Source organism: Tachypleus tridentatus, chromosome 4, assembly GCF_004210375.1.
Source record: "Tachypleus tridentatus isolate NWPU-2018 chromosome 4, ASM421037v1, whole genome shotgun sequence".
Classification (NCBI taxonomy): Eukaryota; Metazoa; Arthropoda; class Merostomata; order Xiphosura; family Limulidae; genus Tachypleus; species Tachypleus tridentatus.
Window position 1 is genome coordinate 54,397,839 of NC_134828.1, and position 18,618 is coordinate 54,416,456.

The 18,618-nt window shown below is 33.0% G+C and overlaps 1 protein-coding gene and 1 long non-coding RNA gene across 8 annotated transcripts in view; one reads left to right on the forward strand and one right to left on the reverse strand.

Moving 5' to 3' along the window:
* The window catches only part of LOC143249165 (CUGBP Elav-like family member 4), a 489,962-nt gene that overhangs the window by 92,375 nt on the left and 378,969 nt on the right, over positions 1 to 18,618 (forward strand). The gene's annotated exons all lie outside the window — the stretch shown is intronic.
* LOC143249167 (uncharacterized) overlaps positions 803 to 18,618 on the reverse strand; it is a 38,267-nt gene continuing 20,451 nt past the window's right edge. The window contains exon 3 of one of the 2 annotated variants that reach the window (XR_013027611.1): positions 803 to 1,066. This is a non-coding gene — a long non-coding RNA (uncharacterized LOC143249167). Of the gene's footprint in view, positions 1,067 to 10,734; positions 10,978 to 18,618 lie in introns of those variants that run through there. The other variant, XR_013027609.1, reaches the window with a different exon arrangement.

Genomic DNA, 18,618 nt, shown 5'->3' on the forward strand with positions numbered 1-18,618 from the left:
TTTAGACTTTCGTTGAAATGTGATTACGGTACTTTTTGTGTTGGATTTTTTTAGTATTTAGAAGTCAGTGGTTCATGGCTTTAAGTTTTTAATAAGGCGCGATTAACATCTTTAGTCTCTTTGTAAGAATTGCTTTGGTTAAATTATAACACAAGTTAAAGATGGATGATTCAAACTTTTGTCACTTCGTACAGAAAATATTTTTTTAACAATCCGAAAATTTTCTAATAGAATACAAAGGACTATAACACTTATTAGGTTTGCTATATAATAAAGTTTGGCTAATATTGCAAAAAAAAAAAATCGTAGGTGAGGTGATTTGTTTTGGAAGAGAAAGACATGTCCTTTCAGTGTATTTTGACGTCAAAAGCAAGTTTGATGAATGCATATTTTAGTGCTGCCACCTAGTGTCAAACAAAAACACGAATGCTTTAATTTTGTTTTTAAGACTACCTTATAAAATACTTAACGCTTTTTAGTTGTTGCGTTTATTATATATGTAACCGACACAATATACAAAACAGTGCTGTAATTGACAAAATATTAATGTTTAGTTAAACGAGATGTAAGTATATATTAATAAATAATTACTTTAAATAATAGTCGCACTCATGTTGTATATTTTGATTTGTTTTCAACAAGTACTTTTGTCTTGAAATAGTTCCACGATCTTTTATATTGCCTGTTATTTTGATCCTATTGGTGTGAATCACATATTTAATACAAAAAAGAAACAATAAAAATCTTGAGTGTCAGAAAATGTAAAATTGATTTTATTTTTTATAAAACAGGAATATGGCGTTTGAAAATTGAAATTATGCAGAGTAAGAAAGAAAACGACGTTTGTGAAAATTTCTTCGTAAACTAATGGAAAAGGGGGAAGGGAATTGAACCACGATTGTCAATCCATTACGGTAAAAGTAATAAAAACGGTTGTCAATTTTACTTTTTAGACGAGTTTTCTTGCCTAGAAGGAGTCTTCTGCCAAATGGGCCAAGTCTAGATCGTTAACCAAAGCACAGCTCAGATTCGAAGATTTTTCTCTCAGTAAGATCACTAGGAGAACCTGTAATGATAATCCGCGGGACACGTCTAAGTAATGTCTTTCTTATATACGCGTCATGTTTTAAAGGTAGATATAAACTTTAAAGGAATCTAAAAAAGAAACGACAAAAAGAAATTCAAGAAAATATATCACTTGGGAAAACTAGAACACATGAAGTATTACGGAAATAGAGAATGATTAAGACAGAAGTACAGTGAGAAGTAAAACAAATTTGCTCGAGAAATATGAATAGAAGAAGTGGTAGATTGATAAAGAGTGAATATATTAATTTTGAAATTATGAAAGACAAAAGTTACAAATATTATAGTCACATTAATAAATGGCTTAAAAGATTTACGGTTAACCGTTAAGGAGATTGGAAAAGAGAACTGGAGGAGATTAATATATAACAAAAAATAACCACATAAAAAGAGAATTATGAAACAAATATTTAAAGAAATATATTTGGAAATATTGGTCATAAAATCTTAATAATAAATATATTCAAAGTATTCGAAATTGGAACCAAATAATACAATGAGAAAGAAATGATTGAGCAAGGGAAGAAAAACGAATGAGTCAGTGAGAAAGAGAAGGTATAGAGATAACTGATATATTCGTGGAAGAAAAATAATGGTAGGAGAGAAATCGTTAGTTGTATCACTGAGCATTTTCTCATTACTTTCACTGCTTTTTATAGCGGTTAATCAAGCTTTGATGTCATTTTCAGATACTTGCGACACTGTAAGCTTCGGTACTTTGTAGTTAGATGTAAGAATTTTCAAGTTAAAAACACAAATTAGGGAGTTTGATTCATTTTAGCACTCTCTTTCTGTGGCTTGTCTTTTCTGTAATCTGTAAAACGAGATAGAGCACACAAAGACGCAAAAACTTGAAGAATATTGTTATGCAATCCGCGTCACACGATCAGAAATAAAACTAATATGTTTCTTCCATCTCATTCTTAATTTATATGAAAATAGATGCATGTGTATTAATATATATATTAATTTGTTATAATTTTAAAAAACAAGTCGAAACAAAAACAAACAAACAGAAAACGCTGCAATAATTGAAAAGATCTCAGGGTGCAAGCTATGATGTGGGGTTATAAAATGTACCCCAGGTTTCGGAGGTGATTGTTGAAGTGTGACCCACATTGCAGTGGGAATTCATCGTCTGTCAGCCTTATCCTCCATTCGCCAGTCTCATATAAGAAATAAAAGAGTAGCAATAGATAAAGAAATAGAAATTAGGAGAGCGAGATGTGGGTGCTTAAGTCCACAACGTCCCACATCTATATCACTTTTCACTGCCTGCAGACAGTTGTGGGAAGGTGACTGCTCTCCAAAGTAAAGAAAAAAAGCAGTAATTGAAATAAAAATAATAATAAGAAGAAAATAAATTACTACCATTTAGGGGTAAGTAAGTTGAAACTTACCTCTTGAAGTTAGCATTCCAGCCCCCAATATGTTAAAAAGGCACTAACTGGTAGCACAGAAGAATTATACTAGTATGCGAGAGGTTAAGACATTAAAAATCGAGTTTCAATACCTGCATTTGGCAAGCAGACTGTGTAGATTTGTGCTTTAAAACAAACAAATAAAATCGCATGTAAAGTCCCACCTGAAATGTGTAACTACAAATAAAATTGAACTATAATTATTTGTTTTGAATTATAGTATACACAAGTCAGCTATTTTACTAATAATTTCTTTTCATTGTAGCATTAATTAATATTTATTTTGAAATAAAACACATCAAGGCTTCTCTTATATCATGACGAAATGGACCAAAACAGTATAGGTTGTCATTTCGTTTTTCCCATTGATAATGCCAAGTAAGGTACAGCTATAAGATTGAGTGACGTCAGTTCAGATCTTAACGATAAAACGTTTAGAGTAAAGTGTTTTCGTTATTTTATAAATGGTTGTACAGGTTATGATAATTTAAAGTTCAACAAGGAAAATATCCATTATATTTCGATGGAATGTGAACAGCAGCCAGGAATTATGTTACAAAGACATGCAATATACATTCATAGTGGCTAAAATATGTTTATTAGGCACCTTATTTTTAGTTCTTCTGTTATTTCTAATTATCACTGGTATACTGAAGTACTAATATCGAGATAGGTTTTGGTAACGTATGTTCTTATCAAAGGATTGGTGAAAAATAAACTGATATCATCAAGAAACTTTAGATAGTGTTAAACCAGAAAACTCAGCACTTTTAATGGAAGAGATAACTAATTCATTCTTAATTCCTAAAACGAATATATTTTTATGTCCATTTCGCAATAGTAAGTTACGAATGAAACATGGACTACCTAATCATTTTCGGACAAGGACCTGTCTTTGAAACACTCGGAGACCAGTCGTACTGACGTTTCGTTGGGTGTACCATGTTACAAAATCCAACCAAACTAAAAACAGTAACAGCAATAACAAATAAGTACCTATCACTTAATATAATCAATCTTAAAACTAAGTTGTATGCTTACATTGTTCACAACTGTAATTTTAAAGGTGTACCAAGTTTTTACTAATATTCCACTAGTTGTTTTAATCGTTGTATTGATAAAGAAAAGGTTGGAGAAGTTTGTTAAAAACAGTGTTTTTGGTGATTTTGTTTTCTGTTGGAAGTATAAAATTTGGCAATTACAGGGTGTTCGGAAAGTCACTGTGCACTTATAGATGTATTAACATACAAAACTGCACAGTGACTTTCCGAACACTCTGTAGTATGCTAATACCATTTCGTGCGCCTAAGCTCACGAAACAGAATTATCAGTAAACTTAGTTGATATAATTTTATATTAAACTGGATAACATGCAGGCTTAATGATGTCCTCCTGTCCTAGAGATAAAACTACTAAACAATTGGACAGCTTCAACATAAATTTAACAGAATATCTGTAACCATGTGTATGTTATTGAAACTATATTTTGATTTATATAACTTGAGAATGTTTAGGCAGGGCAATAATTTCCCATCTATTTGACATCTACAGGGTTTTATTTATAGGAAGATTGTCTTTAAACAAGATATATATACACTACATTATCATGTGTTTAAAATACACATCTAGAAGTGCATTCAGAATGTTGGGATTAAAACAAATGTACCACAGGATTCCAGAACATATCTTTTGGCATCCAAGCTTCTTGTTCGAAAGGATGGCTTTTTCTCTTTAATCAGTGATTATTAACATCTCACGAAATAATAAAAATATGGAACACGATTAAGTTTTTTCAAATCTTCCCAATATGTACAAATAAACCATTAAAATGACATCGTTAAGAAAATTATGGGAACTTTCAAGACATGTTAAACTGAATGTTATTTTATTTTATTATTTAATAGTCTGTTAATCTTGGCTCAGTTTGATTTGTCAAAACACATTCTTGACAGTTCAGCGTTTACGTAAGGCATAGCTCTTGTGATATTTATAATATTATGTATATTCATCAGGCACACGTTTTTTTCTGCAAAATGACGACCATGTAGCACACAGTCGACAACTCGAAATTGAAGATAATTATATATTTTGACCCGAGTTGGGTATATTAACTAAGGTATATATACTACGAATAACGGAAGCTATATATATATATATATTTTTTATCATGTTACTCTCATAGTTTAACGTTGCTATATCAGTCGCATATCTCGCCAGTTAGCGTAGCATCAGTCAATCGCACTTGTACATATACATGTTTTTCACATCGGATAGAAGTATTACTACCTCAATTCTCTTGGAGATAATAAGTCTAACTATGTGAAAATGTGAAGCATACGGATAAATAAAATAAACCAACAACAGTAAAGCTTGACTTTAATTGTTGTGTGGATCCACAAATTTTGAGCCTTGGTACTTTGTGAAGATAATACTTGCTTTTTTGTAATAATAAAAACAATGTAATTGCTACATTGTTATTCACCTACCAAAAATATTCGGATGTTCATGTAACATCCGACATGCTGACCCAGTAGTAAGTATAAAACGAAAGGACACCATACAGCTAAAGTACTCGTATGAGGTGCACGCAATATGCCATAATGGCTCAGATTACTTCGACTTATTGAAAAGGTAGAGAATTTGTGTAGAGAGCTAGAAGTGAAGTATTACATCTATAAAACGTGTAGTAATGATGAAAGCGATGTCGGGTCTTAACAATCGTCCAATTGTTAGAATTATTAAAAATAAAAATCGATGCTATCGTTGCAGCTAACTTACAGCAAAATTATTCCATCCAATTCCATGAACCTTGAGGTTTGTACATCCTGCTATCCATAAATGTAATACTTTTCGAAAGGGTTAGATATGCAAATCACACATTAGTCAAATTAACGCTCTGTGACGTTTTCGTTAGTTTAAAATCTTTAAGCACTAGATATTTAAGGATTTATTTACAATTTTATGAGGTAACAAGAGTTATCTTAACTAATTTGAGAGAAATGACTTGTCAACAACATTACTATAACTGTTTGTGCCAAATATTAAATGCAGTGTTAGTTGCGCTACTGTGTTGGCTATTTATGGGACGTTTCCATGACGTTTGTTTAAGTCTATGGATATAAACGTTGCTTGAATGAAAATATACTTGCTTGAGATGAGGATCTGTTACTCAGAGACAAATGTATTGTTTGAGCAATGATATCAAAATCCCAGTATGAATTGTCCAGAGCCCAGAGTACATTTGAAATGTTAAACTACAGTTTTTCATTTTTTGTTAAATGAGATAATCTCAGAAATGTTAGTGGAAATAACTTTTATTATAGAGCTATTAGGAGTCAAAAGAAAGCGGAACTCTCAGAATAGCAGCAATTTTAAAGACAACAGACATCAGTCCATAAGAACCTCTGTATTAACTATGTGTGTTATAATTTAAAGAAATTTTAATGCAATATAACCTTTTTATAATTTTTTTCATTAACAAATCTCATGAAAATATTAGATTGTAAATAATAAAACATCAGTCCATACTCTTTTATACAAAACAAACCAGTAGAAATTAGAATATATAACAGTTTTAGTTGAATTTCTAAAGAACTAGTGTTAAATGAAGTTTAAAGCTTAGAATCAAACTTTCAGTATGATTATTTTAAATAAAAACATTACTAGGGACCACAAAAGGTCAACAAGTAATAACTGAAATCATATTTATACATAATATATAATTATAGATTTTCCTCCGGAGTTTTTTTCTAAAACGTTTAAGTCTTTTGAATAGACTTATTTGCCGTTCAGTTGGAAAAATCTAAAGAATAAAGTCACTTGGATCTCATTAGATCTTAGGTTTATGAAGCAGAGAATAGACAGTTCTCTACCCTTCAACTTAAAGAAATCACAAGATTCTGTAGCTAGCGAACAGCACGTTTGTAGCTGACAGGTTAAATAGTTTGTTAAAAAGACTGCTATGCATATGAAAGTATTGGCGGAAAAGAGTTTAATGAACATACGATTTTTAATTCGTAAAGATTATCTGAAAAGTTAGGAAGTCCATAGTAAACACAGTAAGAAGCATTGATGCAACAAAAGCAATAGTGAAACCTATTTCAGGGTTATTCCAATAAATAATACTCAAGAGAAAAATCGATTTTTTGTAAAAATAGCCAAACATCACTGCTTAATTCATATAGTGACATAGTAAATTCAATTTCTTTCACTTTTATGTAATACATTTGCAAGCAAAATGGAATATACTTTTTTTACCACGTAGTTTATCTGTAGATACTTGTTATGAAATAATGTGTCAGTTATGTGATGCATACCTCATACAATGAAGTTAACTTCAATATTTATGTCTAATACTAGGCTTAATGTTTAACTGTTTAGAATGAAATTTGGAAAAAATCTTTTCTCACTGCATCATGTCTTATTTTCATGGATGATTCTCATTCTATCTACCTACTTAATTTTCCAAATTACGGTGACAAATGTCTAAGTAGATTAAATCTTCCCGTTCATTTTACACTTTTGCTGTAGAAATGGGGCTGGGCAGTTTTTATCTATAGATAAGTCTCTTTCTTAGGTGCAACCAGTTCAACTGTGTGGATCTTATTTGTCCCTGTTCCAGTCTTCTCTCGTCAGTATAGCATGATAAATCTGTTTTGCTAAACTTGAACTGACATCTAGGAAATACAAACTAATCCCAATCGTGTTACATCTACTATAGTTTTTTATTGTTAAAATAATCTACTTCCTTTAGTTTCTATTTTGTGATTGTTGCCAGCTTTTCTATTGCTTTAGTAATTGTTTTGCCTCTCGTATCATGATATCTGAATCAGGGAAATCTCGAAATTGTGGAAAATTTCAGAAAGTATATTTTTTCTAGTTAATAACGAAACGAAACTATTTCAGTGTAGATTTTATATCTATATCTTAGATCTAAGATTTTTACAACAAAAAAGAGATATATCATGAGGGCTTGATTTGTTAACCCATCATCCGCAACATATACGTGTGACATAATTCAAAAATTTTATATTATTATTCAAAAACTTGAGCACAACGGTTTTACTTTCTTTCTTTTCATGGGTTAAGCTTCTGTTAAAATCAAAAGATCAATTTCTATAATTTTAACTATATAAAATGCATGAGAATTATTACCAAGATATCAGTTAAAAATATAATGATTTTATATATATACACATAATGTTAGTTGTTAAGATTTTGTTTGTTTTAAGTTTTTTACGCACAGCTAGTCGAGGGCTATCTGCGTTAGTCGTCTTTAATTTCACAATGTAAGGCTGAAGGGAAGGCAGCTAGTTATCACCATCCACTGCCAACTCTTGGGCTACTCCGAATAGTCGATAGACCGTCACATTATAACGCCCCCACGAGCATGTTTGGTGTGACGGGGATTCGAACCCACGACCTTCAAATTAGGAGTCCAGCGCCCTAATCGCTGGGCTATGCCGAGCTAGTTATTAAGATATCAGATTCATTAGAATTACACCTAATCACTCCTAGAGAAAACGCAAACAGGCTTAAATTTAGTTACAATAAATTTTGTTACATTTTAAAACATATAGGAGAGGAAAAGACGAGGTTATATTGATGTTGATTTATTTTGTGTTTCAGTGAAATTCTTCTGATCGAATGGAATGTATTTCCTCCTAAGTTCTTTTTTGTACGGAGGTGAAATGTTCATTAAAATTTAATGCTGTTACATTATATTAAAACAAAGGTTAATTTTTTTTAACCAGTTATACAAGTGATAAATATTTCCCTTGAATTCTTTAAATTATGGCCTTGCATGGCCAGGTAGTTAAAGAGTTCGACTTGTAATCCGAGGGTCGTGGGTTCGCATCCCTGTTACATCAAACATGCTCGCCCTTTCAGCCATGGTGACATTATAATATTACGGTCAATCCCACTATTCGTTGGTAAAAGAGTAGCCCAAGAGTTGGCGGTGGGTGGTGATGATTACACTGCTATATTAGGGATAGCTAGCACAGGTAGTCCTCGTTTAGCTTTGCGTGAATTCGAAAACAAACCACCAAATCTTTAGATTATTGGTGAACTATATTTTTATGGATAATTTTTTGAGTAAAAGAAAAATAAGATGGTGCTTCTGATTTCTATACTTTCTCCACTAATTTCTCTGCCTCTCTTGTGTAAAACTGTTCTAGCTGAGATGACTGAAGAAAACAAAGCCACTTAAACTAAAGATAGTAATATCTGTTTAACATTCAGAGCTTCTAAATAAGTGGAAAGTGTAGCGAGGTGGAATCTATCATTCTGGTAACAATAAAATATTACTTGAATTGCTTTTTCCGCATACTGTGTTTTACTGGACTCTAAGCAATTATAAGCAGCTAGATACAAAATGCTACAATGGAAATGTTGTGCTTAAGTTTATCTGATAATTTTTACTTTTATTCTGTGTAATAATATTATTTTCTATTTTGTTAATCTCTTCAAAGAAGATGTAAGTTTGAGCTTAAATTCCAATATATTCGATTCATTAAAAGTAAACTAGGTATCGCTAAAAGCACTCTTTTCAATCAGTGTTTATCCAAGCTCTTGTTGTCGAAGCTTATTACTTTATAATTCTAGATTTAAATCGTTCAAGCACATTATTTTAAATCTGAGCTATTCTCTCCGTTTCAGTAACCATGGTAGAACGTAATTGGTTTGAAGAATGGTGTAAGTAGATAATCGGTAATTTCGTTATTTCAGAAATAATTTCCTCTTACTCTAAAGAGATTAACACATACTTCAGATGTAATGAGTATTGCGCTTGTGACTACTGGCGCATATAATAGACGAAATCCTGATTTTAATGAATTTGCATCATTTTCAGCTGAATATTCTAGCCAAAGATAAATATTTGTGGCTCTTACCAAGTCTTTATTGCCAAGTTTGTATGTTTTTGTGAGTGAAAGGTTAGAAAAAGAAATGATCTGTTAATAATTTCGATACCACTCACCGAAGTAAGAGTTTTTTTTCTTTATTCCTGGAAGCTAATAGTTTGATTTTGAAAAAGATCTGTTCGATTCTAATAAATAAGTATTAATTTATAAATGTGTTTGGAAATAATGCTACAGTTAAGTGATGTTAATAATTTTACAAAGTGATAGAGAAAAAGTCAAATTTCTCACTTAGAACAATATTATAAAATAAATTTTAGTTTTCACATACAACAACTCTGAAAATTTAGCCATTGCAGCCAACAAGATGTATTTTTGACTTCTTCTACTATTTCTGCCGGTAGTCTAGAGGGTTGTAACTCGTGAAGCAATAGGCGGTGAGACGCTGGCTCGCTCTCTGTCCTGTGTCTCTACAAAGACTACTCGCGTGATCAGTAAGCAATCACTCTTCTGTTGAAAGGTTTCTCTTTGGTGTTCGAATAACAGAGTTTGCTGGAGCTCAGAACACCGCAGCTTACACTAGGCAGAACAGTAGAAGCTGTGGAGAAGTCGTCATTGTTTTCTTCGGAATCTATAGGCTTTGTTTGACACTAACAATCAGAAAGGTAAAACTTAATATTTTTTTCCAAACTTAACCTGAAGTGTAGTTAGGGCAAATAAAACTGGTTGTAGGTGCTTTGAAGCATTACTATGAATTATTCTGTTGAGCTGTATGTTACATAGGAACAAGCCATAACGCCAATTGGGAAAGCTTTTACTGAAACTACGGAGTGAAAATACGAAATATATTGCTTCTGAAACTTACCACTCTAAAACGTTTTACAACTTAATTTTATTATTTTACAGATACGAAAAAAAGACAGAAGTTTACTAGTTGACACGCTTGATTATTTATTTTCTTCGAGTGATCGTTTTATAGACAGATGAATGAACATATTTCAGTTTCGATGGTTTGTTTGTTTTGAATTTCGCGCAAAGCTACTCGAGAGCTATCTGCGCTAGCCGTCCCTAATTTAGCAGTTAGTCATTACCACCCACCGCCAACTGTTGGGCTATTCTTTTACCAACGAATAGTGGTATTGATCGTCACATTATAACGCACCCACGGCTGAAAGGGCGAACATGTTTGGTCAGTTTTGATGGAAGCGATTTATTAACATCTTGCGGATACACGTTTCAGTAACTGTTTAGTCACTTTTAACCGTTCAATTTCAATATACAGGGAATTCTTTGTTCAACCTCTAAAAAACAGTCGTTTAAAACATATGGTATTTGAGTTCAAAATGGTTGAAGAAATTTCTAAAAAGTACAAAAACTGGTTAATTTATTTTGAGGTACAGTGTAAAATGTAGAACGAAATTCAAGTGAGCCAAAAAGTTTAAAACGCAAGATTGTCGATTGTATTCGTATTTGGTTATACAGTATGAAATTGATCGTACAGCTAGTTGCAGTCCCACGCTGGTACAGCGGCAAGTCTATGGAGTTGCAATGCTTGAATCAGGGGTTCGATTCTCCTCCGTGGACTCAGCAGATAGCCCGATATGGCTTCGCTATAAGAAAAGAAACAATTTAGTTTTAGATTTTAATGACTATTCACAATACTGGTCGTAAAGCTTATGTTCGGTTACTAATTTTACAACAACCTGGTGTTACTAGCGAAACGTATCGTTTTACTATCATCTCTAGCCCCCCCCCCCAGTGCCACAGCGGTATGTCTGACGACTCACACTGCTAAAAACCGAGTTTCAATACCCGTGGTGGGCAGAGCATAGATAGCCCATTGTGTGGCTTTGTGCTTACTTCTAAACAATCACAATCACCCACCATCCCTTAATCAAACATTTAGTAATATATAATGATGTTTTGCTTCCTTTGCCATCATGCACAGTATGGCGTTGTGCATCAGCAGGGTGGTTCCATTGATGTTAATAAAGTCTTACTTACAAAATGTGGATTTCTTTGCTTTTGTAACCCGCTGGTACGGCGGTAAGTCTACGGATTTACAACGCTAAAATCAGGGATTCAATTCCCCTCGCTAGACTCAACAGATAATCCAATGTGGCTTTGTGAAAACACACACACACTCTGCTTTTGTTATATCTATACATATTCTTACTCTATACAGTATACTAAAACATTATCTCAGACTCTGTGGTAAAGACTAGATGCCTAATTATAAATTATGGTAATTTCTAAAATTACACTTCTTTATACTAAAATAAAACTAATCAAACAAGTAAAAGAAATTCACACATTTCTCCCTTAGTACATTTTTTTTTCTAACTGGCGGTAACTGTCTATAGAAGATACATTAGCGCACTCTCTTCGCCATGTTGAGATTAATGGTAAAGGTAGAAAAGTATTATTATAGTAAAGCTGTAACACTGTGGGAAACTATATGAGTAATGTTTCACTAGTGAGATCACATATATTTGGTTTTGTTTGTGTGTTTTCTTATAGCAAATCCACATCGAGCTATTTGCTGTGTCCACTGTAGGTTGAATTTGTATAAAACAACTAGTAGTTGGGCTTGTATGTGGATGTATAGAGTGAACGATAGTTTCTAATGCTTAGGCTGGCGTTTTATCACGAAGTTTGAGTGAATGACACTAGTGAGTGATTTGATTTATGTTATTGGTTTGAGAATACAGTTTGAACGAAACATCTAGGAGACGGGCCTGTGTTTGGCTACGTAGTTTAACTGAAAAACAAAAAGTTATAACAAACATTTTGGAAAGATATACGGTAATTGAGTTCACAACGAACGTAGAACTTTATCAAAAGCACAAAGACTGGCTGAGTATATTTGTTTTGCTACTCTGTGTAATTGACATAACTAATGCATTGAGATTGTAATTGCTTTCACAGTTTGAACGAAAAATCTCCTGACATGACTTGTGTTTAGTTACATAGTTTCAATGGCGCTAGTTGTTTGGCTTCTGTTTGTTTATACAGTTTGAATAACGCATTAAGTAGTGGGTTTATGTTTGGCTACATTGTTTGATGTGTTTGTTTTTTAATTTCATGCAAAGCTACTGGGAAAGTAGTCAGCCAACACCATCTAATGTCACCTGTTGGGCTACCAATGAATAAAGTGTTTCGAATCTGTGACTCTCAGACTACTGGTCGTTTGCCCTACCACCAGGTCATGTGAGATACATTGTTTGAACGATGCATTTAGTAGTTGGGCTTGTGTTTGTCTTCGCTAATTGAAAATGACACATCCAATTGTATTTCTTGTGTTGGAACAAAATGTTAAAGTAACATTACTAATAGTTGGTGTTGTGTTTGACTGCACGTTTTCAGCAACATCTAGTGAACTAGATTGTTCGTGGTTGTACAGTTTAAATGACAGAAGTTGTGGCTGTCTTGTGTTTGGTGACACGTCTTGATTGACAGAATAGCTAGTTAGGCTTATGATTCACTAAGCTCGTTAAACTACACATCTATCTATTTCACGTGTGTTTGGTCCCACAGTTTGAATGACACTAGTTTTGTGACTTCTTATTGGTTACGCTATCTGAACGATACACCAAGTTATATGGTGTGTTTGGATAAGTAATTTGAATGAATCTAAAGTTTGAACGGTTAGACTTGTGTTTATCTACACAGTTTGAGTGGCATTCTAGTGGTGTGATTTAAATTTTTATACAGTTGAATGTTATGAAGGCATTGTGAAGTGTTTCGTCATAAAGCTTGAATGACACATCTAACAGTGTGGTTTGCATTGGGATGCACAGTTTGAATGTCCCACCTATTGTTTGGGCTTCCATTTTACTATACAGGTTGAGCGACACACCCAATTGTATAGCTTGTTTCATTACTCAATGAATGCATTTACTGGTTGGACATGTGATTAGCTACACAGTTTTATCGACATTTAGTGGTTTGTGCTGTAATATACAATTTGAATGATACATTTATTGAATGACATAACTAGTGGTTATGTGTTTGTCTACTTAATGTGAACGATCATTTCTAGTGGTTTGTCTTGCGTTTCGATATAAAATTTGAATGAATGACACTAGTGGTTTGGCTTGTGTTTAGTTACACAATTTAAATGATACTGTTGGTTTGGCTTGTTTTTCGATACGGAGTTTGAGTGACATATCTAGTGGTTTCGCTTTTGTTTTGTTGCACATTTTAATGAATGACATTATTGGTTTGGCCAATACTTGGTAACCCACTCTGAATTTTGCTATTAATTTGTCTTTTATGTAGTTACACAGTTGAATGAATTAAACCAGTAGTTTCACTTATGTTTAGTTATCCAATTTTAATAACATTAATGGTGTGTATTGTTGTTAGTTATATAGTATGAAAGAAAAATCTAGTAGTATAACTTGTGTTTTTTTAAACACGTCTAGTGAATAAAGCTTGTGTTTGGCTACACAGCTTGAACGAAACATTTTGTGGTTGGGTTTGTATTTGGTTATGCTGCTTAAACAAAGTGTATGTATAGTGGTCGTGTTTACGCTTGGCTGTGCTATTTGAACTAAACATTTGTGATTGGGTTTTTGTTTGGCAACACAATTTGAACGAAACATCTACTCATTGGGTTTGTGTTTGACTATGTTGTTTAACTGGCACAAATAGTGGTTATGTTTGTGTTTTATTTATGCAATTTAAAGGCAGTTGGTAGTTATTATGTTTTGTTTGCTGATACAGTTCTAGTGACACAACGTGCACGTAATTTTGTATTTGGTCATACAGCTTGGAGGGAAGAAGAGGAGTTCAGTTGCATGGGAATTTTAGGATATAAATAGTGACTTTCCGAAACCTGTATATATGTAAAAACGTATGAGTAGAGAAAACTCTATGTAGAGGAGCGAAAAACGTTTCGACCTTCTCGGTCATCGTCAGGTTCACAAAGAAATAAAGGGTTACTGACAAACACCACACCAACGTTATTTATAAAATACAATGTGACAACTGCCACGACTTCTATATTCCAGAAATAAGTAGAAAAATGGAAACCAGATTCAAAGAGCACAAAAATTCACCTTCACACGTTTTCGAACACTGCAAATCAAATAAACACAACATAACCATAGAAAACACCCAAATCCTAAATAAAAAAATAAACATAAATAAACGCAGAATTAAAGAAGCTTTACTTATACAACAACTCAAGTCCCAAAATAAACCAATACAAAGGAACAACTTTATATCTATAAAAATAAATATATCCGACATCTAAGCACGCCCTCTACATTCCTACACTCAATTACACAATCGCCTTTAAACATGTGGTCAGCTGCCGGTCAGTAACTATTTCTTTCTTTGTGAACTAGACGATGACCCAAGAAGGTCGAAACGTTGTTCGCTCCTCTACATAGTTTTCTCTATCCATACCAGCTGTTTTTACATATATATTTTTCTCTACAAGTGGGTTTTCTCGTCATTACGGATTAAGATTGAAATATGTTATATACTTTAAGATGATGTGAAAGATAAAATTTATGCGTGAGTCATTGTCTATAAACGTTTAATTTTGCATACTTTATATGATGTAAAATGTACACGACATATTGTGAACAAATATGCAAGATACCACAATAGAAGGTAAACGATAAAATGCTTAGTTGTGTTCAGTTTTAGACTCAGTTAACGTTTACTTCCTCTAACATAAATAAAATAAAACACAATTTATTATTGTTTTGTTGCTTGTTAGGCAGTCTTACTCGAAATTTAATGTTAAATGTTTCGGTACTTGCAATATAGTTAGTGATGATTCTCACTTACAATATCCATAAAACCTTGCGTTGTATATATGTTTTTGTCATTCGTTTCTGATGCCATTATTTGTAATGTATATGGTAAATTAGTCATATTTATAACTATCAAATCAAAAATAATTTTAAGGTTTTATAAATAAAGAACTTTAGTGAAGCTACTCTACTTAGAGCTCTCCTTAATAACATAGAATGTAAACTTGATTCATTCATTTAACTTTGAATACAAACTTTATTTGTTTGTTTTAGGGAAAGCCACACTCAATTATTTGCTGTGTTCACTGTGGGGAATCGAACCCCAGATTTTAGCATCGTAAGTCCGTAAACTTACCGAAATAAAGGCACACATTTAAACTATCTTAAGAATTTAATATGGTATAGCGTATACAATATTTCTTTTCCTTATATGCAAAGTCTCAGTAATTCATTGTAACTTATTCTATGGTAATGTGAAGTATTTTGGAAAATAAATTGTGAATTTGATGAACGATCACTTTCAGTGTGATATTAAGATGAACAGGGTACTCGTTAATATGCAATTTTGTAAAATAATATATATAGTTTCATTCTGTTGTTGTTTGAAACAGGGTCCAGCATGGCTAGGTGGTTAGGGTGCTCAACTCACACACTGTGGGTCGCGGGTTCGAATCCTCATCACACCAAACATGCTCGCTCTTTAAGCTGTGGGGACGTTATAGTGTGACGGTGAATCTCATTATTCGTTGGTTAAAGAGTAGCACAAGAGTTGGCGGTGGGGGCAGATGAGTAGCGTTGGTTAAAGAGTAGCACAAGAGTTGGCGGTGGGGGCAGATGAGTAGCTGCTTTTCCTCTAATCTTACACTGCTAAATTAGGGTCGGCTAACCAAGATAACCGTGGTGTAGTTTTGTGCGAAATTCAGTAACAAAACAAATGTTTTAAAGGGTATAATATATCAAACTGACGTGATTCGTAAATCGTTTGTTTCTCTTGGGGCAATTTATGTTAATAGAATGAAACATAAAACGGTGATTCCAACTCCAAATAAAAGGTAAAGAGCATTTTAAGCATTTTTTTAAATTTCATATTATTCAATGGCACAACGGTATGTCTGCGGATTTATACCAGGTTGCGATACCTATTGTGGGCAGAGCACAAATATTTCTTTGTGTAATTTTGCAGTTATTAACAAATAAACAAGTTCCACAATTATTACAAATTGAAAAGTACATGTATTTAAGGATCTTCTGGTTAATAAAAACTTTTAACTTCTCGTTTTTTAAAACAAGATTTGAAAAGACCAATATTATAAAAGGGATCATACAACGTAAGTTATCTGACGTAAGATTGATGATCTTGCTTAGACTTAAGTGATAATGCAGTTTAGATACGTAAGCTTTTTTGTTCTTATTACCTTGATTGATTACTACCTTCTAATAATCTTTGATAATGCGTAAAGGAAATGATGATAGTAAGAAAAATGTTCTTAACTGGCAACTGCGGGCAAAACTGAAATTATCATAGTTATTTTTTATGTTTCTTTAAGTAAGGACAGAGGTTTTATTTCGTGGATTAAATTAACTACGGTGTTGATTCGGAGATGGCATTTAATGATCGTTAGTAATTTACTGCTTTTAAATTCAGAGCGCCATCTTATTTTATGTGTGTCTGGCTCAGAAAGTCCAGTAATTTAATTTCCAATACAATTTCAGACTGTTTTATTTTTTCTTCTCACATTTATTTAACTGAAAGACCCCCACACCCAATAGCTGAACTCTAAGTCTGAGAGTTTATAATACTAAATTTTCGATTTCGATACCCGCGACGAAAAGAGCACAGATAAACCATTGCGTAGTTTTGTGCAAAGCAACAACAAACAAACAAATAAATATTTGAACGAATAAAAATTTCGTAGTTGTGTTGGAAATAAAAGAAATAACCTGTTTCTTTTGATAATATTCTATCGTAATCCGATAAGACTGCATCTCTCTTTGAAGTAAGGCCCCCAGTGGCACAGCAGCATCTCTGCGGACTTACAACACTAGAAACTGGGTTTCGATACTCGTGGTGAGTAGAGCACAAATAGCTTATTATATAGCTTTGCGTTTACTTACAAACTAATAAACGAATTTTGAAGTAAATTCTAGTCTTTCAGAATATCAGAATAGAACCACTTCTTGTACTTCAAAACCTCTACTTCCGTAACATATCAGAAACTATTTCATAGGTAATGTAACTAGAATTTGCATCTTCAACGCAGCCTAGAAATGTGACTTTTAGTCGCACTTTCTGTCTGTAACGTAGCCGAGAAATATAGCTATGAGTCATATTTTCTGTCGATAGCACAGCCGGGAAGGGTGACTATGAGTTGCATTATCTGTCGATAAATTTGAAAATGAACCACATTTTAAGTACCTGGGAAATGAGTCGCATCTTTAATGTAGTAGAGAAATGTGAGTATGCGTTGTATATGAAGCAGTAAAATATATCTATCAGCTGTATCTTCTGTCAGTAATGTAGCCAAGTACTGTGTGTTATGCACACATTTCTCTACTTTGGATCTTGGCCAACCAGTCGGTGAATATACGGGAAATGTTCACTGAAAGTGTGTATTTACACACATTCTTGGTTGAAAGTATTTTACTGTCTGCATTGTTTTCTTGTTTGATTTTATTTGAAGAACCAGTTTCTTAAACATACTTTCATATTTATTTTCAAGTATAACCAATTTAAAAACAACTTCAGGTCTCTCTACAGGCCTGCTAACTGGGACCGTATTGACTTGATTCACCAAGTGTATGAGCACACACGTAGTAGATATTAATGATTAGAAATAACGAATAAGAGTATTGTATAAGTGAAGCCGATACGAAACAAGCTTGAAAACACATCGGTAAAACTATCTTGAAAATTCGATTTTTGAACTAGCGAGTACGAGGGTTTTATGACCTTCTCAAGATATTCTCGTTTATCATCAAAAATATGCTTCCATAAACGAGACAAAACACGAACGAGTCGGTCTAGAGAGAGATCCTGCTATCGGAAACTGTGGATAGATACCACAAAAAGAGTCATCTTAAAATATACTCACAGTAGCGTAAAGTCGCAAATAGCACTGCATTGGTGGAATTCGTGTATTAGTTGGCAAAATTCTTGTTGAGAATATAATAGTAAATACGCTTATGAAGTGAAAAATGTTTTCAATATAAATAACCATTAAATTGCTTGCATCACATTTACATTGCTTACATTAAATAAAACCTACTAAGTCATATACATCGATCTAAATTATGTAATATTACTGAAACAAACTAACCTGATAGGTTTTAAATCAGAATTCAGCCTCATTAACTCGTTCATAATATCAAATGTTAATAAGATCAAAAGCAACAGCGTAGTATATAACGTAGCTTTAATAAGCCAATCTAACTAGGAGTGAGCAAACTTTAGAACAACATACTTGTAATGACTGGAATGTA